Source organism: Oncorhynchus mykiss, chromosome 31, assembly GCF_013265735.2.
Source record: "Oncorhynchus mykiss isolate Arlee chromosome 31, USDA_OmykA_1.1, whole genome shotgun sequence".
Lineage (NCBI taxonomy): Eukaryota > Metazoa > Chordata > Actinopteri > Salmoniformes > Salmonidae > Oncorhynchus > Oncorhynchus mykiss.
The window spans coordinates 38215355-38241446 of record NC_050571.1 but is presented as its reverse complement, the minus strand read 5'-3'; the positions used below and the strand labels follow the sequence as shown (position 1 = coordinate 38241446).

Here is a 26092-nt window from a genome sequence, read left to right as displayed (position 1 = left end):
GCAGCCCCCACACACCAAAGAATAACAATTTATCCTCACTTTTGGCATGGTCCAGGGTGGCAGGACTACCAACCCAGCAGTCTGGGAACAATGTGTCTGTTGCTCCACTAGAACAGTGGTTCTCAAACGTATTTAGGCCAGGGACTCTTTTTGTGATAGCAAATTCTTCAGGGACCCCCCTAATGAATAAAAATAGCGTACAAGGAGTTCTATGTTTTACAGGAGCCCCACGTCAGCTGTTCTCACATGCTGGGCTTCATATACTGTAGGTCAGTCAGGGAATGAGTGAGGAGGGAAGCTAGATACAGTTTAAAATTCTGATTAATCGTGTATAGTTGTACTCCATTTTTAAAGGGGGACTGAACTGACCTCGTTTTTCATATTGCTCATTAAGAAATGGTAGCGGCCATGACTGAAGCCAAACGAGAGCTGTGTTGGATGTAGTTTGGTGTTTCTTAGGTGTGTCTTTGCCATTCAATCACAACAAACAAGGGCTTTAGTAAGTAGTGATGGCGAGGTAAGCTAAACTAGCTTTGCTATGGAGATAAGGTTTTAAGTTGAGGACTTCTCCCCTCCTGGCTGACTCGCCATCTTGATGGTCTGCAAATTCAGTTCTATGTTTAGGCTAAAATCTGCACTGACCTTGTGTTTAGCCAAGCTGAGAGCAGCTAGCTAGCATAGCTTGGGGATAGCGGCAGCTGGCTAGCCTGTCCTATCAGTTATTCCAAAATAGAAAGGACAAGGGTCTGGAATGTGTTTCATAAGAAACTCGTTCTACAACACCTTGAGTCTGCTCAGCTGTCCTACAACACAATATTCTATAACTGTCTATTTGTGTCTCGTCTCTCCTTATGTCTGCTGTAAGATCTTTCCCGGGGGATAAATCCCAGAACTACTAAAATCCCTATAGGTGTAGGCTACATGTGGACATTGCCCAGCTTGAGTGTAGATACATTTATCAACAGAAAATCAAGCAGGTTAGTATTTTTAACATGAATCTGGTTCTGAAGGCAGCTCTGCAGAGTGGTCACTAGCTGGCACAACCACAACGTTTTAAAATCAGATGTTAAACATAACCCAACCTTAAACACACCGCTAACCCTAATGCCTAAACTTCACCTTAAATTAAGACCAAACATTACATTTTTTTTTGTTCTTTCGATAGTCAATTTTGACTTTGCATCTGGCCCATCTAGCAGAAATCACTGCGTTCTGTAGTGTTTCCCCCAGCATTTTTTCATCAGCGGTAGCAACGTTTTTTCTGGATCAAAATGGGATTTAAGTGGTAGGTCAGGCGGGGGCGTTGTAGTGGGCGTTTAGGGTTGGGTGGTAGCCAGATTTTCATATCATCATACCGTCCTTCTCTCATCCCAGGATTTACTGTAGTAGCGGTTAAGTACACAAAAAAGCCAATTGGGCGTCTATTACCAGAATGCTAACAAAATTGGCAGAAGTACTAGTGAATGATGCCCTGTCTCCAGATTAAATTGTCCACTTAGCTAACTAGCAAATTAATCCAAATACACAGCTGGACTTAACACCTCCCGCTTTTTCCCGTAGTGCTGTATTTACACCAACAAAAAAACACGTGACTAGGGCTCTACAGTACAACCAATTTGGTTGGATATGCAACAAAATATTTAGCTGTGCGACCATTCGTTTTATTTTGGGAGCCATGACACTAACTAATGTCCCATCAAATTATTGTTATTATGAGTGCCCTAGAGAGAAAAAGTGAGTGCAGATGAGTTAGTGTCAGGGTTGCACCATTACCACAGATAAAACGGCTTGCTTCTAGACCAACCAGATCAAAAGATCTGACCCATATTACCAGCACAACATTTGTATCTTCCTATTGTGGCTCACGTCATTAACCATTTTGTTAACACTTTGTTCAGTCATGTTACCTCATTGGCTAACTTTAGCAGTATATACAACTTTGAAGAGGAAGGGGAGGACCATCCTTCTCCGTGAATTTCATAAACATTTAAATAGTGAAACATTAACCCTTTGGCATGCACCAACACACGGGTGTGATCGTTCTACAGTGGTTCCTGCAGCTTAAGCTCAAACCGGTGTGATTTTATAACTTTCAGTTTCAAATTGACACAACAGTCAGCGTTTGTATTGAATGTGTCACTGTCACCTTCGTTAATCACCATTATTCTCTCGACCTATGTACCTACGTTGTAAACGTTAATTCATAGGCTAGGTCGTAGCAACCTCATGATGGGTATAGGGGAAAATTGTCATGTAGTGGCCTAAACCTATCAACGTTACATTGAGCTGGGTGAATTGAATATGCATGACAGTCATCCAATATGCTGTAATAGAAATAAGGCCATGCATCTCAATAGCAAAATAGTGCTTTACACAATGTAGAAACTTAATATTCCACACATGACTTTGTCATTTTAATGACAGGTATTCGTATCAACAATTTAGCTTTTATAATAAATCAATGTCTTTACAGTGTTACAGATTATACTGAACAAAAATATCAATGCAACATGCAACAATTTCTGATTTTACTGAGCTACAGTTGATACACAGTAACAGTCAAAAGTTTGGACACCTTCTCATTCAAGGGTTTTTCTTTACTTTTACTATTTTCTAAACTACAATTTTTAATTTTTATTTAACTAGGCAAGTCTGTAAAGAACAAATTCTTATTTTCAATGAAGGCCTAGGAACAGTGGGTTATAACTGCCTTGTTCAGCTCTGGGATTCGATCTTGCAACCTATCTGTTAAAATATATATGCCTGTTTCTGTCCTGCCCTTGACTTTGGTGTGATGGCATGTGATGTTCTTAGCCTCTTCATTGCAAAACTCCCTGATATTCTCAAAAAGATACATTTGTCTAGCTGTGTCCAGTCCAGGTGGTGCTTCTACATGCAGACCATCTATGGGAGGATGTCAGCGTTGCGCAGCAGCTGAAACCTGGTCCCGACTGAGTCTGAACTGCTCCTTGGCGTCAACAACACCAGGCCACAGAGCATCGAAGCTGTAAAACAGGAAATAAAAAATAAACATTTGAAGACGTTACCACATTACAATTCACCTCCCAAGTTTAGATAAGAAGAATAAACCCATACAATGAAATTAAAATTATATTCACCTGAAGTGCTGGTACTTATTGATCTGTGGCAGTGGCCTGAAGTACGGAGTCAGGTGTTGCCAGCCATAGCTTTCCACCAGCACCGTACCATCCTCCAGTCCAACCAGCTGTGGGATATTGACCCCTGTGCTGGTGTTGTGAAGGACACCACTGTGAATCTCAGAGAAAGTGCCAGTCATGTTGGAGTCACACTGCTGCTTTTGTCACATTGGCTGGCAGCAGCTTTCTACCAAAATGTTTGTCCTGGGTGGCGTCCTGGTAATACTATTGAGTTATCCTCGGTGTAGTTGTTTAAGTTCACCACTCGCTGCAAGTCCTCATGCTTCATCTGTAACCCGTGCTTGCTTGGGCCAGCTGTCTTTTTGATTGGAGGCATTAGACCATTCTTCAGTATTACTGGTGAAGGAGAGTCGGGCGTGTTCTACTGATGCTGAAAGGCAAATTCCAGAAACAAATATTTTAGCATTATTATACAATAGATAGCCGTAATCACCGTCAGACACACCTGGCTAACTTGATAGGTTGTCAGCTAGCTAGCTAACAGTAAGCTTTAACTTGGTCTTTTGTTTAGACATGTAGCTCGCTAGCTAGCTTAACAATGAACAGTAATCCCAATTCATGGAGTACTGGCAATACAAACTGAATGTCAAAGCTAGATAAAGTTAACCACATAGGTTCAATGTTAGCTAGTTAACTAGGCTATAACCAGCAATGTGAAATGGCATCCTGAGAACATTAGTACAGCCAGATCATAAACATAATGTTAGCTAGCAAGCCATCCATCTAATGTCAGATAGCTAGCTACCAGTAAGCTTTAACTTGCAATGAAAACAACTTTCTGACAAAATTAGATGTATAATATCTGAAACTGTAGCTAGACTCTTACCCGTCCGTATACATGGATGAATGCTTCACGGCAGACTGCAACCCCTTTCATTAAATAAGATGTTGTTTTTGTTTGTACAGCTTGCTTGGCCTGTTGTGTCAAGTCACTCTGGTTAACACTGACCATTTGCAATGCCACAATCATCTTAAGCTTTACTTCCCACCAACTGACCATTTTACTCGCACTAGCAGAGCTGGTTAGGCTGTTTTCATGTTATCTAGAGCGTTAGTGACTGTAACAGTGCTCATGGAAACAATGTAATTACGCTTTTTTCCCGACGTTTACCTACACAGCTCAACACCTGTTGAATATGGCCATTCGTAAAGTCATCAGTTATTTTGCACTCTGGCATATTCAGATGAGAGTGCTCTGAAACAGTTGTCGCAGTGACATTCTATTGAAAGTTCACATGCTCGAGAGGGCATTTCTGCCAAAAAATGCAATTTGATCAAAATCGTTGTAACATAAATGGCTCTTGTGAACTAGTGACCTGTGACATATGCCAAGTGAAATGGGTCACATTTCTGCCAGAAAATGCATTGTGATAAAACAAATGTTTACGGTCAAATGCCTCACCTGTGAAGTAGTAAGTTTAGGCTATTTACTCCATGGTGCCGGCCATGTTGTCAGGTGAGAACTTTTCTTGTCTGTGCTCGCTCCTTAACATTCCCACCACCACAATACACAAGACTCCTTACCCCCCCATTCACACAGTAGGTTCCACATAACTTTGGTGAGGACGGCACACCCTAACAGGTCATGGTGAGGGAGGTACCAGCATAGTCTCTGGCGACAGCCTCTGTGCCTGTACACTACACACATGCTGCCCCTCGCAGTACCCACACTAGGTCCCCTGGGAGGGGGTATCCAATGGAATGAAAATGTACATTGGACTGTTGGGTAGCTCTTGCGACTACTGATGATTTGAGCAACTGTGTTCTGGAGATACGTGTGGTGCACAGTGCAGACCGAATGGCCAATCAAGATAATCAGGAATCTCCTTTTTTGATGAAGGCACATTATTACAATCGGTCCACTAAAGCAGAGCAAGGATGGGTCCGTCTTATTGGCAGGCATGGCTGTCTGACAATTCAGAATGACATTGGCAGCAGATGCAGATATTTTTTTTTTAAGGTAAACATCGTCTCAGGCTTTTCACTCCCAATGCCAAGAACACAAGGATTGTATCAATCATGAGGTGATTACATTTGGAAACAATAGCAATGGGCTATTATCCCTATGTCAATAGTCTGCTAGTGCAAGCGTAGCTACCATGATAATGCAGTCAGGGCCAAAAAAAGAATGACAGACTGGGTAAAGATTGAGCAACAGCAGCGCCTGAAGGGAGGCCTAATTTATCAACCAATCGCCATCTGTATAAAAAGTGGTAGAGTGACAGGTCAGCTGGTTATTTTTAAAGGTGGTAGGCCTTCTTTTTTTTCTCCCCAACGGCAAGGCAAACATCTGCTCAGCTGTTTCTCATTAGCGCTTATCGTTGACAGTATTGAAATCGCCCAGGAGCCCTGCTGGTTAATGAGATGCCATTGACAAGCCCAATCTATCATGTGTCACCTCTGTTTGTCAAACTCCATATTTCATTCTACTCAGCTTGACAGCCAACGTTTGTTCAAGTCGTCTCCCCTCCCACTTGTTGACAGGCATTATGCAGACATTTAGACCTAGGTCATTGAGTTGGCATGTATCTGGAACAGATAGGAGATTTTGCTAGACCCAGTAACGAGTCCGATGCTATGTGCACCGTGATGGTAATCAATGTAATGTGGCCCTGGGGTACCAACATAATCATAACTACGATGGATCTTCCTTTAAAAGTTTTGAGCTTATGCCGTGACCGTTTGCGGTAGATGGTGGCAGATTGTGGTAAATTGCGTTGTTCTGGCAACAATGGCTGACACTTAAATAACGTGCCAAATAATTCTGCGGCACCCAACAAGCTGTGCTGCAGTACGCAACAACTTTTAAAGGAAGAACCACCGTAGGGCTGTGGCGGTCATGGCATTTTGTCAGCCTGTGATTGTCAAGCAAATAACTGCCGGTCTCACTGTAATTAACACATTTGTGACTCATTTCAGGAAACTATGTCGCGGGTCACTGCTTCACAGGAGAGCCAATTGAATGGAAACTTTTTTATTTTTTTATTTAACTTGTTTTTTTGGCAGAAATGCCTTCTCGAACATGTGAACTTTCATGTGACTTAACACATTTGTATGCCATCTGTAAATTTGAATAACATTTTTAAATTACGAACCTAGTTGGTTAAGCCACAGAGAAAGACAGGAATCTTCCTGCTAACCATGATTGGCTGAGACAATGAGTGGGCTGGACATGCAGAGAAATTAGTTTGGATTTGTCTGCCATATAGCACACTTGTCTATTTTGAGCTAGTCAGTATGTATTGGCAATCCTGTCTAAGGCGTCCTTTTTTGAAATACAGTATCAGTCAAAAGTTTGGACACACCTACTCATTACAGGGTTTTCCTTTATTTTTACAATTTTCTGCAATGTAGAATCATAGTGAAGACAGAAACTGTAAAATAACAAATGGAATCTTGTAGTAACCAAAAAAGTGTTAAACAAATCAAAATATATTTGAGATTCTTTGAAGTAAAATTGAATTTTGTTGGTTACATACACGTTTAGCAAATGTTATTGACGGTGTAGCGAAATTCTTGTGTTTCTAGCTCCGACAGTGCAGTAATATCTAACAATTTCACAACATACACACAAATCTAAGTAAAGGAATGGAATTAAGAATATATAAATATTTGGAGGAGCAATGTCAGAGCGGCATAGACTAAGATACAGTATATGAGATAAGTAATGCAAAATATGTAAACATTATTGAAGTGACTAGTGTTCCATTTATTCAAGTAGCCAGTGATGTCAAGTCTATGTATATAGGCAGCAGCTTCTAACGTGCTAGTGATGGCTATTTAACAGTCTGTTGGCCTTGCAAGTCAGTTAAGATCATATTCTTATTTACAATGACGGCCTACCCCGGACAACGCTGGGCCTTTTGTGCACCACTCCAAATTTATGGCTGGATGTGATACAGCCTGTATTTGAACCAGGGACTGTAGTGACTGACGCATCTTGCACTGAGATGCAGTGCCTTAGACCACTGTGCCACTCGGGAGCAGCGGTCCCTTTTGTTATAAGTGAATTTGTGTAATTTCTTTCTTTAATGCGTTTGAGCCAATCAGTTGTGTTGTGAGAAGTTAGGGGTGGTATACAGAAGAGAGCTCAATTTGCTGAAAGACCAAGTCCATATTATGGCAAGAACAGCTCAAATAAGCAAAGATGAATTTTAAAGGAAGTTTCTTCAAGTGCAGTCGCAAAAACCTTTAAGCGCTATGATGCAACTGGCTCTCATGAGGACTGCCACAGGAAAGGAAAACCCAGAGTTACCTCTGCTGCAGAGGATAAGTTCATTAGAGTTATCTGCACCTCCGATTGCAGCCCAAATAAATGCTTCACTGAGTTCAAGTAACAGCCACACCTCAACATCAACTGTTCATAGGAGACTGCCTGAATCAGGCCTCCATTTTCAAATTGCTGCAAAGAAACCACTACTAAAGGACACCAATAAGAAGACAAGACTTGCTTGGACCAAGAAACACAAGCAATGGACATTAAACCGGTGCAAATCTGTCCTTTGGTCTAATGAGTCCAAATTTGGCATTTTTGGTTCCAACTGCAGTGGCTTTGTGAGACGCAGAGTAGGTGAGTGGTGGTGTGGTACCCACCGTGAAGCATGGAGGAGGAAGTGTGTTATTGAGGGGGGTGCTTTGCTGGTGACACTGTCAGTGGTTTTAATTAGAATTAAAAGCACACTTAACAAGTATTGCTACCACAGCATTCTGCAGCGATACACCATCCCATCTGGTTTGGGCTTAGAGGTACTATCATTTGTTTATCAACAGGACAATGACCCAACTCACATCCAGGCTGTGTAAGGGCTATTTGACCAAGAATTGTGAGTGCTGCAGCCAACAAGTGCTCAGCATGTGGGAACTCCAAGACGGTTGGAAAAGCTTTCCAGGTGAAGCTGGTTGAGAGAATGCCAAGAGTGTGCAAGGCTGTCAAGGCAAAGGGTGGCTACTTTGAACATTTTCAAACATTGAATATACTTTGATTTAACACTTTCTTTTGTTGGTTACCTCATGATTCCATATGTGTTATTTCATAGTTTTTGTCTATTTTTAAAATTTTCTACATTGTAGAATAAAGAAAAACCCTTGTATGAGGTGTGTCCAAACTTTTGACTGGTACTGTATGTGTGAAATTAGTTTAGATTTTTGAATGAAGCATTATTATGCACTTGTCTCGGAGCAGGAGCAAATCATACATATCATCTGTGTACTTAAATAGCGAATTGAGGACGCTTTCCCGTGTTAATTTCCATGCCAGCCAGGTAGGCTATACTCCTGTTGTAAAGCGAATTAGTGTGCTTAATATTAGGAACGTTGAGGAATAAATATAGTAGGCCTAGCCTATAGAAAGCTGATTGGATCCTCTTTTAATAGAGGCACCAAAACGGTTTCTCACACAATTGCATACCCTATAGAAATGTTGTTCAACATGAGCTTATGGGCTCTCATGTAGTGTTGGATTTGATATTCGATGACATTTGCATTGACATCAGAGTGATTACAGGGACAATGGAGTGTGGAGTACCAGGCAGTTAGCAAGTTGGTAGGCTACTAATGACCATCAGCAGCAGCATAGCTTGGAGAAGCCTCGTTACCTTGACTAAACATTATCTTGGAATTTGACTGCGGCCATGATTCGTGACTGCTGATGTGGCGGTAATATGATCACCATAACAGCCCTAATCATAACCCTGATGTACTGTAATCATGCAAATACGGCAATAATTTGTTAGAAGTGGGCTAAGTAATAACTTTTCATGTAATCAGTTTAAGAAGACATTTTGAGGCTCTATTCGAAAGGGATTTGTTTGTAGTCTGTCCACAATGTTCTTGGTGACATTACAAGTCTCCCAATTTTGAGCATGTAGAAATTTTCCTCCAACGGAATGGACCCCATGCCACTTGAAACCATGAGTTTTACCTTAGCAAGAGAGGAGTGTCCCGTATAATGTCAAAGGTGTGAAACTGTGAAATTAATCAGTTATACAAGGCTGTTTATTTTCTGCTTGTTTTCTCAATTCAAAGACAGATCCCCGCAATATCTCAGAGAAAGTGTGACAGGATGTGCTGAATTCAAACGCCTCAATATTATTTTTATTACATTTTAAGGCATGACATATGGATGTTTTGCAATAGTTTCCTAAGATGTAATTGTAATCTACTTCTGTGATTTCTTAGTCTCACTAAACTAACTTCCTCAAGATAATAAATTAGTAATCAAGAGGATTGCACAATTTACTGATTAAATTGGAATCTATCGTCTTGATGGCACTCATAAAGTTCAAGTAGCTAGAGGAACTGTTGAGCAGTCAGGGTGTGTCAGAAATGTTCATGTACTGTACATACAACACGTCAACACCTGTGATAGATCTTACCTTCCGGCGTGTAAAAAAAAGGCAAACGTGAGGAGAAAGGCGGTATTAGTACAAACCTGACATGATTAAAGAACAAATATTGAGGGAATAATAGTTGGCTTAAAGAAGGAAAAAATAACTTCAGTCAATGAAACTAGTTCCGTAATATTCACCCTCTTTAAGTTATAGTGTACTATGGGTGTGTCTCAGTAGTCCTATCCTTGAGGCTTCCTCACCTTGTGTCCTCTATTGATGTGAAGGAACTGGACAGGTGAGCACTACTTCACAACACATCCACCATATTTATTTCACAGCATTTTTAGGTTTGTTCAGTTGAAATAGATTAGAGGAAGAGCAGCAGCAACATCAGAACATTGAGACATGCCCTTTGTCCCCTTCACCCTGAAGCAATTGCTACTGTACCTTTTTGGACCAGCCATCTACTTGTATGGGGTCATTTAGAGGTCATAGGTGATTTCATCTCTAGACTCAACTGCAGTTTCTTCTCATAACAAAAACTATAAATGTTTACCAAGATGTAAATTAGCATTTTTAAGACTGCTTTTGAATTTAAAGCTGCAATATGTAACTTTTTGGATGACCCGACCAAATTCACAAATTTACTTCTGGTTTTCTACACTAGCTTCAAACAGCTGAAAATACAATATTTTAGGTTTTGAAAAATATAGTTCACAGCGGTTTAGATGGTACAGTGATTCTCTCCTAATTTCACAAACTTAATTCGGCAAACTATTAGAATTTTAGCAACCAGGAAATGGCGGAGCGATTTTCTGCATGTTGCACCTTTTTTTTTTTTTTTTTTTACAGCTGCTTTAGAGAGAACCTCTGTTTCCCAGGCGTCCATCTAGGATGAAATTAGACAGTCATTTTTCCATAATTGCAACCGCACATGAATATTCATCTTTAAAGATCATATCAAAGCTTTTAAAACTGGCTGCTGCTGTTATAATTCTGCTTTTGCAATATATTTTTCTCGAGACTGTTTGCCTTATGCAATGGCTTATTTTTGGAGAGAAACAAGTAGCCACAGTTAAGTAAAAAAGGCTGTAGGCCCTTTGAGGAGTTTGGAAAGTCAGAAGTATAATGGTCCATTGCAGCCCTGTTTATCTCAATACCAAATGATTTCTGTGTAACAATTAAGTACCTTACTGTAATTGTTTTTTAAATGAAAAATGGTCCAAAGTGAAAAAAAATGGTTTCTTAGCAAAATACAATTTCTCAAGCAAGAATTTTGCTAGGACTGTCTGGGAGCGATCTGAGAGAGGAGCCTAAAGGGAGGGATGTGTAACCTGAAAACTAGCTGTTATTGGCAGAGAGGAGGGGAAACTCTTTTTGTATATTATTGTATATTTCTGTTTCTGAGTACTGGAGGCTGTAAATGACGAATGTTTTTCTGTATTTATTTCCCTTGTTTTAAAACACCACAGGTCATTAAAGGGGCAGATCAGACAAAAACATGTTTTATTTATATTTCCACACTGAGGTTGGAATAATACTGTGAAATTGTGACTTCACCATGCGGTCAAAGTATCCCACCCAGCCAAACAAGCAGAAATTTCAGGCAGTCTTTTTTTTACAATAAGTGCAATATCGTAATTGTCACAATTTCATAGTATTATTCCAACCTCATAGAGTGGAAATATAAATAAAACATGTTTTTGTCTGATCTGCCCCTTCAAATTGCTTTCAATCACCCATTTTTGTAAATATAATGCATTTTAAACTTCAAATTTCTCTAGTAAGGCCCTATAGGTTATTTATCAAAATGAACGATATCAGCAAAATGTCCATGATAAGTGGACGGTTCGTTTGTTGTCGATACTGTTCGGTTTTTCGTCCCAGCTCTACCGTCAATACCGTTTAAAAAAAATGTTTTTAGCTTGTTCTTTTGTAAAAGTGAATATTTGTTATTTTGTAAATGTGAATGCCTGCAGTCGACTTGTGCACTAGGCTAATTGATTGAGCCAGTCACATGGTATGTTTGTTTACAATTATACAACGGGTGGGTCTAATCCTACATGTCAGTGTCTTTTCCAACGGGTAAATCTGACGTTAAAATGCATATTTACCCTGTTCCATCTGACTGTGCAATCCACTGTCTCATCAGCACAGCCAGGCAATTTATAAACTTTGTCTCCACTATATAAAAAGCTTCTAGATGTTCTCACATTTTTGTTAAGACTAACATTTAGTTTTCAACAGCAGAGATTTGTATAAATCTTGCTGTCTGTCTCACTGTCATTTGCAACATTGTTTCAGTATTCAAATGTGATCTCCAGCTGCCCCATAGTAATGGACGAGACCGACAAGCAGGCAGTATTTCTCAGCCAGTCGAAATCATGAATTAGCTGACATTATTTTTTTATGGATATATACAAAGAAATGTGAAATTGAAAAAATGTTAAAAACAAAACTAAGTGCAGCTAGTTTGCAGTTTTTCCAGCTACAGTTTGAAGTGATTGTGTTAGCTGTGTTGTTGGCTAGCTCTGAACAACAGTGTCCTGACAAGTGAGCACATTTTCTTTGCCAGGGTAAATCATGCCTCATTAGCTCATTGTAACTGCTACTTTGCTGTTATTCTGGCTGCACTGTTGATGTGACTGTAAGTTAGCCGTAGTTGGCTAACTCGAGAGCAAAGGGATAACAACTTTTCCAGCCAGCATGGCATTGGAACATTTTAGAACAAACAACTGGGTCGCGTCTGTAGATGCAGAACAGAAAGACTGAACGACTGGGTTTGGCAACCACACTGCCAGCAGGCTTGGGTACCAACCCTAGATTTGTGTCGTAACTATATCTTCCGGAAGGATTAAATAGTATGAATAAATCAATCAAAATAATGTTCATGAAAATATATCAGTCATTATTTGAATATGCTGGTAACCCCCCGTAGCCAGTGTTTTGGAGGATATATTGGTATGGTTTGCCGGCACTCTAATTCGTCTTGGGCCTAACAACACGCGTGCCAATATATCCTCCAAAAACCGACATCTCTGGCATTATCACGTAAAAAGCACACGGAGTAAATCGAAGCTTTGTGAAGTGACGATCCATTGTTGTGCAGAGTGAGATAAGTAGTGAATGTGAAGTGTAAATTGATCACCTATGTTTGCCAGCTACAGTGCCATCAGAAACAATTCATACCCCTTCTTACAGCCTGAATTCAAAATGTATTACATTTTATATTTTTTCTCACCCATCTACACACAATACTCCATAATGAAAATGTGTTTTTATAAATTGTTGCAAATTTATTGAACATAAAATACAGATATCCAATTTACATAAGTATTCACACCCCTGAGTTAATACTTTGTAAAAGCACCTTTGGCCGTGACTACAGCTGTGAGTCTTTTGGTAAGTCTAAGAGCTTTCCACATGTGAATTGTGCAATATTTGCACATTATTCTTTTCAAAATTCTTCAAACTCTTCAAATCAAATCAAATGTAACTTGGCCGCTCAGGAACATTCACTGTCTTCTTGGTAATCAACTCGTGTAGATTTGGTCTTGTGTTTTAGGTTATTGTCCTGCTGAAAGGTGAATTCATCATGTCTGGTGGAAAACAGACTGAACCAGATTTTCATCTAGGAATTTGCCTGTGCTTAGCTCCATTCTGTTTTTTTTGTATCCTGAAAAACTCCCCAGTCGTTAATAACGATTACAAGCATAACGATAACATAATGCAGCCACCGCTTGAAAATATGGAGAGTGGTACTCAGTAATACAGTGACTTGCAAAAGTATTCACTCCCCTTGGGATTTCTCCTATTTTGTTGCCTTACAACCTGGTATTAAAATATTTTTGTTGGGGGGTGGTGTGTATCATTTGATTTACACAACATGCCTACCACTTTGAAGATGAAAAATATTTTTTATTGTAAAAAAAAACAAGCAATAAGACAAACAGAACATAACTATTCACCCCGCCTCCCAAAGTCAATACTTTGTAGAGCCACATTTTGCAGTAATTACAGCTGCATGTCTCTTGGGGTATGTATCTATAAGCTTGGCACATCTAGCCACTGGGATTTTTGCCTATTCTTCAAGGCAAAGCTGCTCCAACTCCAAGTTGGATGGGTTCTGCTGGTGTACAGCAATCTTTAAGTCATACCACATATTCTCAATTGGATTGAGGCCTGGGCTTTGACTAGGCCATTTCAAGACTTAAATGTTAACCCTTAAACCACTCAAGTGTTGCTTTAGCAGTATGCTTAGTTATTGTTATTGTCCTGCAGGAAGGTGAACCTCTGTCCCAGTCTCAAATCTCTGGAAGACTGAAACAGGTTTCCCTCAAGAATTTCCCTGTATTTAGTGCCATCCATCAATCCTTCAATTCTGACTAGTTTCCCAGTCCCTGCCGATGGAAAAACTGTGGGGAGTAGGTGTGTTCTCGGGATGATGAGACGTGTTGTGTTTGTGCCAGACATAGCGTTTTTCTTGATTGCCAAAAAGCTCAATTTTAGCCTCATCTGACCAGAGTACCTTCTTCCATATGTTTGGTGAACACCAAACTTGTTTGCTTATTTTCTTTTCTTGAAGCAATGGCTTTTTTCTGGTCACTCTTCCATAAAGTCCAGCTCTGTGGAGTAAACGGCTTAAAGTGGTCCTATGGACAGATACTCCAATCACCTTCAGAGTTATCTTTGGTCTCTTTCTTGCCTGTCTGGTTAATGCCCTCCTTGCCTGGTCAGTGAGTTTTGGTGGGCGGCCCTCTCTTGGCTGGTTTGTTGAGGTGCCATATTCTTTCAATTTTTTTAATAATGGATTTAATGGTGCTTCGTGGGATGTTCAAAGTTTCGTATATATTTTTTTTATAACCCATCCCTGATCTGTACTTCTCCAACTTTGACCCTGAACTGTTTAGAGAGCTCCTTGGTCTTCATGGTGCCCCTTGCTTAGTGGTGTTGCAGACTCTGGGGCCTTTCAGAACAGATATATATATATATATATATATATATATATATATATATATATATATATATATATATATATATATATATATATATATATATATATATATATATATATATATATATATATATATATACTGAGATTATGTGACAGATCATGTGACAATTAGATGGCACACAGGTTGCTTTATTGAACTAATTATGTGACATCTGAAGGTTGCACCAGATCTTATTTAGGGGCTTCATAGCAAAGGGGGTGTATACATATGCACGCACCACTTTTGGAATTTTTTTTTCACAAAGTTTTTTTTTTTTTCCATTTCACTTCACCAGTTTGGACTATTTTGTGTATGTCCATCCATTACATAAAATTCATTACAGGTTGTAATGCAACAAAATAGGAAAAATGCCAAGGGGGATGAATACTTTTGCAAGGCACTGTATGTTGTATTGGATTTGCCCCAAACACAACCCTTTTGTATTCAGGAGAAAAAGTTAATTGCTAAGCCAAATGTGTTATAATATTACTTTAGTGCCTTGTTGCAAACAGGATGCATGTTTTATAATATTTTTATTCTGTACAGGCTTTCTTTTCAGGCTTTCTTTCCTTTTCACTCTGTCAATGAAGTTAGTATTGTGGCGTTTTAATTGACTGGCCCTTTATGTCTTAAACTAATGGAATGTCATTTCTCTTTGCTTATTTGAGCTGTTCTTGCCATAATATGGACTTGGTCTTTTACCAAATAGGGCTGTATTCTGCATACCACCCCTACCTTGTCACAACACAACTGATTGGATCAAATGCATTAAGAAGGAAAGAAATTCCACAAATTAACTTTTAACAAGGCACACCTGTTAATTGAAATGGTGACTACCTCATGAAGCTGGTGTAGAGAATGCCAAGAGTTTGTATAGCTGTCAAGTTAAAGGGTGGTTACTTTGAAGAATCTCTCTCATATATATATTATTTTTTTATTATTTAAAAATTGGTTACTACATGATTCCGTATGTGCTATTCATGGTTTTGATTTCTTCACAATTATTCTACAATGTAGAAAATAAAGAAAAACTATTGAATGAGTAGGTGTGTCCAAACCTTTTGAGTGGTACTGTACAAACAATGTCCATACTGCTTCCCTTCTCCAGACAGCTGAACTCTGGGTTGTGGGAGCCTGGCGAGGCGGCCATTAATTAGAAGTACAGGGGAACCCTCTTAAAGAAGCAGATCTACATCTTGGAGACTAAAGCAAAGCCATAACATTTTGTTTTTTAATTGCCCAGATTAAAATGTTCTTTGGTGCTTGTCTCCCCTTTCCTGGCTAGGATTAATCATTCAATTTGCCGCTGCTGAAAATCACTTTAGACCGTTTGAAAAGCTTTATCCAGAATCGCTTGAATAGCTCCAAGCTTATTAAAGGGTTGGTCAGAAGTTTTTTTTTTCTTTTTTGATGTACCTACATTTACCAAAAATGAACTTCCCAACTTTGCAATATCTGCCTACAGTAGGTGGTTTAATGGCTGTAATGCTACCTGTTTTCAAGGGCATGACTTTGAAACAAGTGTGGTCTTTGGTGAGAAGTCACAAGTAGAGATTTTTACTTATAAACTATTCTTACAAGTAATGGATTCTGTGGGAGGAAGATGTGTGAAGTTGAGGCTCTCTATGGAGTGTGAATGTGGGTAAATGTCCAAGCTGCGATCCAAGATATAAAAACCCAAAGTTGTGCACTTTCTGTGTTCAAGAATATTGAAAGGTCGACCCACCTCTCTTAAAAATTACATTTCCACTTTATCAAGACCTCCACTGTGGACTATTTCAAGATGGAGTTTTCTGTTTTTGGGCCTAGAGAGCTTCTATGTTAAAAAAAAAAGTGGGTCTACGGTCACCCGTCTGTCTTCAGTCTCCACCTCTCCATCCAACAACCTGGATCTCTAATCAGCCTTTAGCAGTATGTGGATCTTGAGAGGCAAGCTGTGTGCCAATATGGCCCGCCCAGATAAAACTGTAATTTACTCCAAACATCCAGCTGCCCATTTCAGACTACAAAGGGGCCCGGAGCAGCCTCTGCCATAAGATCTTACAGCTGTGGAGGGAACTTAAAAAAAATATGTGGCCTGTCTGTAAACTGGCTGGTGCTGAGCCAGACAGAGGGTTAGACTTATCTCCCTGCGTTTTGTAAGGCACGTCTCGAACCTCCCATTCAAATGATTTGTAATAGGTTAGAAGGAGAAACAAGAATTATCTTTTGATATTTACTCTTAGCTATTGCTGAAATTAAGGCAAATCTGACCACCCGCAACAATGGCAGTTTGTTTTGGCATTTGGATGTCCTGATCTACCTTTTTGGATAACTAGACTGCCTTTCCATTTAGCTAACAATATATAGATATCCGCTTTGACAGTGTCCCAAAAAATATGTTTGAATGTGAGGACTGGTTACAGTTCACAACCTGTCACTGTCACTCCCAGCAGGAGTCTTTTACATTATTATCCATATCGAACAACGTAACACTCTCAATGATTTAGTGTAATTGTTATTCATTATGTGAGACGTAATAAATGCAAACGAAAATAAGTCTGTCCAATGAAATCAGTCCATCACAGAGAAGCTCATGCTTGAAGCAAGCAGGGAGAGAGGTCAGTAGTACAGTGGTTCCCAAACCTGGGGTCAGAGACCCAGGTGGGGTCACCTAAAATTTAAATGGGGTCCCCTGAGAATCTTTAATCTTGTCAAACATTAATAACTGGTTTCTCTTTAAATGGGTGTAGAATACAACATTTTAGACTAAACTAAGGGCCTTTTTACACGGTTATAATTCACTTTCATGTTATTATATGTTGGTACAGCCTGTGGGACCTAAGTGTTTGTGAAATATAAAGACAATTTCTTGTTATTAGCATGTACACTGAGCAAAAATATAAATGCAGCAATTTCAAAGATTTTACTGAGTTACAGTTCATATAAGGGAATAAGTCAACATCAGTGCTGACTTATCACTCCTGTATGTAGTTAATTAGTAGTGAAACATGTATTATTGAGTAGAATTCAGTGATGAATAGTAAGTTGGGTTTTTTCATGAGGTTGTGGCTGCCATCTGGTGGCGACTAGAAACAACAATTGATGGCCCGTGAAAATATTAGTGCTTGAAAAAGTACTTGAAAGTCCTTGAATTTGACTTGCCACTGTTTGTACAAACTCTGGGAATATATTATGTGGTTCATCAGACAACATTGAGGAGTGTACCACATCAGTCCACATGCTTCATTAATAAGTGCATCAACGACGTCGTCCCCACAGTGACCGTATGTACATATCCCAACCAGAAATCATGGATTATAGGCAACATAGGCACTGAACTAAAGGCTATGCTTCTATGCTTGCTTCAAGGCAAGCAACACCGAACCATGCACGAGCGCGCCAGCTGTTCAAGATGACAGTGTGATCTTGTTCTCTGTAGCTGACATGAGTAAGACCTTAACGTTCACAAGACGGATTACCAGGATGCGTACTCCGAACATCCGCTGACCATGTGGCAAGTGTCTTCACTGGCATTTTTCACCTCTCCCTGACCCAGTCTGTAATACCTACATGTTTCAAGCAGACCACCATAGTCCCTGTGCCCAGGAACGCCAAGGTAACCTGTCTAAATGGCACTTTAAGCTTTTCATGGCTACATATGTGAAAGGCTGGTCATGGCTCACATTACCACCATCGCAGACACCCTGGATGCACTTCAATTCACATACCGCCCCAACAGATCCACAGATGACGCAATCTCTATTGCACTCCACACTGCCCTCTCCCACCTGGACAAGAGGAACACCTACGTGAGAATGCTGTTCCTTGACTATAGCGCAGTGTTAAACACCATGAAGCCCTCCAAGCTCAACACTAAGCTCAGGACCCTGGGACTGAACACCTCCCTTTGCAACTGGATCCTGGACTTCCTGATGGGAAGCCCCCAGGTGGTGATAGTAGGGAACAACACAACCGCCACGGTGACCCTCCAACATGGATGGCTCTCAGGGGTGCGTGCTTAGTCCCTTCCTGTACTCCCTGTTCACCCACGACTGTGGCCGCGCACCTCTCCCAACAACATCTTAGTTTGCTGACAACTTGACGGTGGTTGGCCTGCTCACCAACGACGATGTGTCAGCCTATAGGGAGGAGGTCACTGACACTGCCAGGACAACAACCTCTCCCTCAACATGAACAATAGAAAGGAGCTGATCGTGGACTATAGGAAACGGAGGGTCATCCAAATCAAGGGGGCTGTTGTGGAGTGGATTGAGAGCTTCAAGTTCCTCTGTGTCCACATAACTAAGGAATTATCATGGTCCACACACACCAACACAGTCGTGAAAAAGGCATTTCAACGCCTCATCCTTCTCGAGAGGCTGAAAAGATCCGGCATGGGCCCTCAGGCTATATACAGTAGCGGGTCTACTTTTATATAGACTACTGTCTTTTTACATTTATTTCTTTACTTGCCTATTGTTCACCTAATACCTTTGCACTATTGGTTAGAGCCTGTAAGTAAGCATTTCACTGTAAGTATTGTATTTGGCGTAAGTGACTAACTTTTTGATTTGATCCACAAAAAGTTAGAGCTGCACCAGTGAGAGCATCTTTACTAGCTGCATCACCACTTGGTATGGCAACTGCTTAGCATCAGACCACAAGGCGCTACAGAGTTTAGTGCATATGTCCCAGTACATCACTGGGGCAAAGCTCCCTGCCATCCAAGACCTCTATATCACTCTATGTCAGAGGAAGGCCCTAGAAATAGTATGACTCCATTCACCTTAGTCGTTGTAGCAGAGAAAACAGTCTACATGGCAAGTGGTACCGATGCACCAAGTCTGGAACCAACAGGACCCTGAAGAGCTTCTACCCCCCCCCCCCCCCCCCCCCCCCCCAATCACATGTGCTGCTGCTACTGTTTAATCTATCTCGCTGCATAGTCACTTTATCCATACATATATGTATATTTCTACCTCAATTACCTCGTACCCCTGCACATCGACTTGGTACTGGTACCCCATGTGTATAGCCAAGTTATCGTTACTCATTATGTATTTATTCCTTGTTATTATTTTTCTATGTCTTTTTTTTTCTCTACATTGTTGGGAAGGGCCCATAAGTAAACATTTCACTGTTAATCTACACTTGTTTATCAAATTTGAGTCGATAGCGTCCGCAGATGTCTTGCCATGATTCAGCAGGACCTGCTAACAGATGGCCACTCCTGGGGTCCCATGTTTTGACACAGAGGGCCTAAGGGGAAGTACATCCCCCTCACGTGGCCAGGGTGCTTACTTTACTGGACGAGGCCAGTGTTTCCCCAACCCTGGTCCTCGAGTACCCCTAACAGTACACCTTTTTATTGAAACCCTGGGCAAGCACACCCGATTCAACTTGTCAAGCCCTTAATGAGTTGAACGAGTTGTTTGTCAAGGGCTACAATGAAGCTGTGTGCTGTTGGGGCTACTCAAGGACCAGGGTTGGGGAACACTGGACTAGGGTGCTTTACTGTACTATAGAGCCGTAAGGCTTCTAATTGTGAATCTCTTGTGACTGGACCAAAGGCCTTTTTGAAAAGAAAAAAACCCCCAGCTGCGTCCTGGCTTGCGGGTCTTCTGCCGAGTGATGGATCTTCCAGACAGACCATTAACATTCAAATCCCGCTATTTACATTTAGCTTCTTATTCTCTTAAAGGCCCTTGCTCTCTCTCTCTTCCTCCTCCCTCCCTCTTTCCATCTATCCAAGTAAAGGAAATCAAATGTCAAAACAAACTGTACATTTTTTTTGTGAAACCTACAGGTGCATATAACTTCATCTACAGCTGAAGTTACTTATCACTGTTGAAGATTTACCGACCTGTGAGTCTACTGTCTTCATGAGGCGAAAAGTCGATAGTCTTAGGACGTCTCCGGTATTTGTCTGCTCTGGTATGTCTGTCAGTAAGGAACAGAGATAAGCCTTGGCCACATGGTGTCAAAGGGTTGTGTCATGCTGTCAATCAAATCTCAATGATTTTTTACCTTTTGATTTAGTATTTGACACTAGCCATAGTGGTTTTCATATGTTGTCAGGAGATAAAATGTTGCGAGTTGAAGGTTTGTCAAAAGTTTTTAGAAGATGCAGTTAGTAGAATGAGGATGCCTTTTGTGGACTTAAACCAACACAAATGCACTCAATTACTACAAACACACACTTGGACTACAAACCGGTATGTACAGTATAGGCCTAGGAACGCACAGTGTCTAGGCGTATACAGTGCCATGACTCAGCCAGGCTTCTGTGCTCTGTCATCCCTGCCTCAGCAGCCGCCACAGTAGCAACAGTGACCTCTGCAATTCAAGTGTCGCGCTTTATGTTTAGTCTCATACAGAAGCATTTTGCCAGTCAGAGTAGGCTAACTTTTTTATTTTATTTTTGTAAAAAAAAATTGTGGTATGAAAAATCCCATGGTGTATTTTTGTCTGACCGACTGTAAACCTGAAAGCGATAAATAGCCCAAAGCTGGCCCTGGAATTTTTAAGCAACAGATGTGTGAGCCATTGCTTTGGCCAGAAAGCAGCGGGGGGGAAAAACGAGAATTAATTGTTGGGTATTGTTTCATCACCTGTGCAAAAGCGGCTTGGACCCTGTCGCTTAGGGATTCATAGTGACTTTTGATTAGCAGGTAACTCGGCTCAAATTAAAAACAATTTTAATTTAGTACCCTAATGCTTCTCGTGTCGTTTCATAGGAAGGGAAATTGCTGTCACGACCGCTTTCGGCTCAACGTCGGGAAACCGAGGCAAGACAGTCGAGGGCGCAGGTGTCACGGTGTTGTCTGATTATTGCTGTTCCGTGTGAAAATACTGTTACGTGTCCACTTAACAAGCGTAACCTCATGTTAATGCAATCCATAACAATTGGATACAATTAACCTTTGACCATTGCCAACTGAAATGGAGAATTGTTCATGTAACCTCTGTGAGAACCTTGCCTTAAACTCTGAGCGGAATGCTTACCATTTTGTCAGAGTTGAAGTGTGTTGTGGTCTGACATGAATAGTGCTGGTCTATTAGGGGAGCAAAAGTTATGTCTGACAAATATTACAACATGTCTGTTAGAAAAGCTCATTGCTACAGGCTTTCTAGAATGTGACATTCATGATATAAAAATGAAAACATGAGAATTTAGTAATGTTATAGCAAAGCCAGATTAGTTTTTTTCTTCTTCAAATCTCACTTTCCATTGTGATAGGACACATACACCAAGTCCAGTGGGTGCCTTTTTACATTGGGTGGGTGGGTGTGTGTGCATGCTCTTGAGTGTGATTGTGCATGTGAATGCAGAGTGCAACTACCTACTTAAGTGTTGTGGACTGTGACTGTAGGTAATTGTACATTAGTGTGGGTGTCCCTTCATGTCCCTCAGTGTGTGCGTTCATGTGAGCACTTACTCACTGTCCTCTGTTTTGGCAATCGAAAAGTTAATGTTTAAAGTGTTAGTGTTAGCATAGGCCCAAATGGTTTACCAAGTAATGTGTCAACAAAGTACAATGGTAGCACTGTGTGTGTGTATACAGTTGAAGTCGGAAGTTTACATACACTTTAGCCAAATACATTTAAACTCAGTTTTTCACAATTCCTGACATTTAATCATAGTCCAAATTCCCTGTTTTAGGTCAGTTAGGCTCACCAGTTTATTTTAATAATGTGAAATGTCAGAATAATAGTAGAGAGAATGACCTATTTCAGCTTTTATTTCTTTCATCACATTCCCAGTGGGTCAGAAGTTTATATTCACTCAATTTAGTATTTGGTAGTACTGCCTTTAAATTGTTTAACTTGGGTCAAACATTTTGGGTAGCCTTCCACAAGCGTCCCACAATAAGTTGGGTGACTTTTGGCCCATTCCCCTTGACAGAGCTGGTGTAACAGAGTCAGGTTTGTAGGCCTCCTTGCTCGCACACGCTTTTTCAGTTCTGCCCACAAATGTTCTATAGGCTTGAGGTCAGGGCATTGTGATGGCCACTCCAATACCTTGACTTTGTTGTCCTTAAGCCCTTTTGCCACAACTTTGCAAGTATGCTTGGGGTCATTGTCCATTTGGAAGACCCATTTGCGACCAAGCTTTAACTTCCTGACTGATGTCTTGAGATGTTGCTTCAATATATCCACATCATTTTCCATTCTCATGATGCCATCTATTTTGTGAAGTGCACCAGTCCCTACTGCAGCAAAGCATTCCCACAACATGATGCTGCCATCCCCTTGCTTCACGGTTGGGATTGTGGTGTTCGGCTTGCAAACCTCCTCCTTTTCCTCCAAACATAACGATGGTCATTATGGCCAAACAGTTCTATTTTTTGTTTCATCAGACCAGAGGACATTTCTCCAAAAAGTATGATATTTCTCCCAATGTGCAGTTCTAAACCGTAGTCTGGCTTTTTTTATGGCGGTTTTGGAGCAGTGGCTTCTACTTTGCTGAGCGGCCTGAAAAAGCGTGTGCGAGCAAGGAGGCCTACAAACCTGACTCTGTTACACCAGCTCTGTCTGGCGGAATGGGCCAAAATTCACCCAGATTATTGTGGGAAGTTTGTGGAAGGCTACCCAGAACGTTTGACCCAAGTTACACAATGTTAAAGGCAGTGCTACCACATACTAATCGAGTGAATGTAAACCTCTGACCCACTGGGAATGTGATGAAAGAAATAAAAGCTGAAATAAATCATTTTTTCTACTACTATTTTGACATTTCACATTTTTAATATAAAGTGGTGATCCTAACTGACCTAAGAAATATAATTTTGACTAGGATTAAATGTCTGGAATTGTGAAAAACTGAGTTTAAATGTATTTGGCTAAGGTGTAAGTAAACTTCCGACTTCAACTGTGTGTATGTATATTCATGTATTTGTCCTATTTATTCAAACTCACTTACTCCCATAATCGTGATTACACTTTCCTCGCAGAAAGTGGGTCAAGGAAAAGTCATGTTTGAGGTAATTCACTCCTGGGATTGGGCCTATTATGTGACATTGTTTAACCTGGGGAGAGAGGTCATTTGGAAGTCTGGGTTTCACGCAGAAATGGACAGACCTAGAGGACTGTGTGTGTGTGTGAGCCACTAAAACAGTGGAGGTTGAAAGTGGGTGTGTAATATAAAGATGGTATGTGGCCTCATACTGTATTGTAGCTTTTTTTTTCTCTTAAAAAAAAGTATTGTTCAAGGGAATAGTTCTAATTCTTGTTTTAACACTGACATGACAGAAGAAGTACATATTTTCCCCATTTATTACAGTAAACCACACTGTGACTGTACCATCAGTGGGCTACCGGCAAACGCATCCGATGACATTTGCACCTGCAAATAGAACTTGATTTCTATGATATATCAGACTGTCGATTTAAGAAGTTTAACATGCAACATAATATCCATTTTGATTTTGTGGACAGAGTAGGATATAACTTTTTCTTCCCACGTGTATAAAAACCTTTTTATCAGGGCATAACCTTTTCTCTCCTTCCCTCTCTCACTGACAGTAAGGCCAGATTGTAATTTAATAAAAAGGCATTCCATTCAGCATTTAGCTGATTTTCCCCAAGGAATTATGTTTGGGAATGGTTCCCAAATGCATGTGTCTATTTTTAATTGCAACAAGTATGTTTTTAAAGGAGGTTGGTTGTTCTCCACCTACATTAAAACCATGTGTATCCTACTATTCTTAATGTGCCGCTTGTACTGTATATCTGAGGTCGTATTTTCACAATCATTATGTACTTAATGACCCTCTGTTTCCCGCACTGTAATACGAAGGTAATTCAAGACATGCCATTGTGATGGAAAGCCTTAACAGGATTAAAGAGCCTATCGGCTGGCTGGTTTTATAGCTGTTAGTGGTCTAGCCAACCAATGACTAGCAAGTGAGCAGTCAATCAAATGGGCCCAATGATGCCGTTACTTGCACCTCCAGATGAAATGAGCTATAAATCCTTTTTTTTTTATTGACATCAAAGACATCAAAGACATCAAATAAAAGTTGGCTGAAGCAACAAGGATGATCTGTTTATCTCTGACTGAGAACATAAGGTGTTTTGTCTTCTGGAAGAGGTGTATCTGAGGTGTACAGCCATGAAATACTGCTTGAAGGGTAATAGGCTCTTTTGTCTGGAATGATATTGCACAAAATGTCCGTTTTCTATCTCCGGGAGAGTGAAAGAATAATTTTGCTGCAACAGCTTGCCTACCCAAACAAGGTGGCTTTTCTTTTTCCTCGCTGTGGTTGGTGTTAGAAGCCAAGTTTTTTTTTTTTTTTACTTCTGTGAAAGAACCGGCTTCATTGAGAAGTCTTGACATGCGACCGTTCCTTATAATTTGTGTCTTACGTAATTCTCTCCCTTTCCTAGCTGGCGTGCCACCAACCCTAAATGGAAACATCAAAATCTTTTGACGGTGTCTGTGTTATCTCACCAAGCTGTGTCATCCCAATTATTTATCTCATATTTGTGGTCGACAAGCACTGCATTTCGTGCCAGATGTACAACTTGTGTCACAGTGGATCAAATCGAGTTGCATCTTGGATCAGACACTTACGCACAATGTCTTTCTGTTGTCGACGACTCCCTTGGTCAGCAATGTTGTCCAGACAACGCAGTCAGCGCTCGGGGGGAAAACTCCCTGCTATTGCGACCTGTAATAGTGATCTGGGGTCATCTGACCAACACTGGCAGAAACCACTGTGTTATAGATGTATAGTCTACCCTTCCTTGTTAAATCATGCTAACATGGCAAGATTTGTGAGATGGTTCTGCACAGTCTCCCTTTGCCTGACTCTTGATTAGAGAATGGAAATGCTATCCTGTGCAATTAAAATCCAATTGTTCATCTGGAAAAGCTTAATCTCCTCTTATTCCTCAAAGCTGCCTGTTTTAAAGCCAATCTCCCTGATACATCTATATGTGACATCATAACGACACTGTTTCTTAGGAGATTGGTTCAGCTCGCTATTATTGTCGTGGTGGGTGGTCAGGTGGGAGGCAGGCAGTGAATTTTGGGCCGGTAGGCTGGAAAACAGACAAATTATTGACAGTGTATTGTCCTTGAGTTGACAGGCCCTGATGGAGAGAGGGAGTGTAGAGGGGCAGCGTGAAGGTTGTGATTTAAGACCCCTTGGCTGCAGGTCCCGGGGGAAACCGGCCCGTTGTGGGTAGCTCGTTAAGTCCTTCCAGGAGTTTATGGAGACAAGATGCTGAATCATAGTGTATTGTAGCTGTAATTTTTTTTTAAAGGAACCGCTGACAGCTGTGAGAGATTTGTGCAAACGATAGTGTCAAAGGTTTTGGGGAAGCTTTGAGATGGGTTTTTTTCTCTGCTGTGGTTGTAAAAGTCACTCAAATACTTTGCCCCTATAGGGAAGGACACGTGCTTCTTGAGGCAACACTTGATCTTTTGTCAAATGGTAGTGTGCAGGCAATTTATTTATTTCACAAAATAAATTAAGCTTAATAGATATTGTGATGTTCAGTGTTTAGGCAGGGGCAGTGGACTGATGCTTTACTGTGCCGAATGGCAAACTGGAACAATTATTTTGGCCCACTCAAATAAGTGACCCTGCTTTAGTGTTTT

The 26092-nt window shown here is 40.6% G+C and overlaps 1 protein-coding gene across 1 annotated transcript in view; it reads left to right on the top strand.

The window, feature by feature from the left end:
- The window catches only part of pdgfc (platelet derived growth factor c), an 87362-nt gene that overhangs the window by 8085 nt on the left and 53185 nt on the right, over nucleotides 1-26092 (top strand). The window lies entirely within an intron of this gene.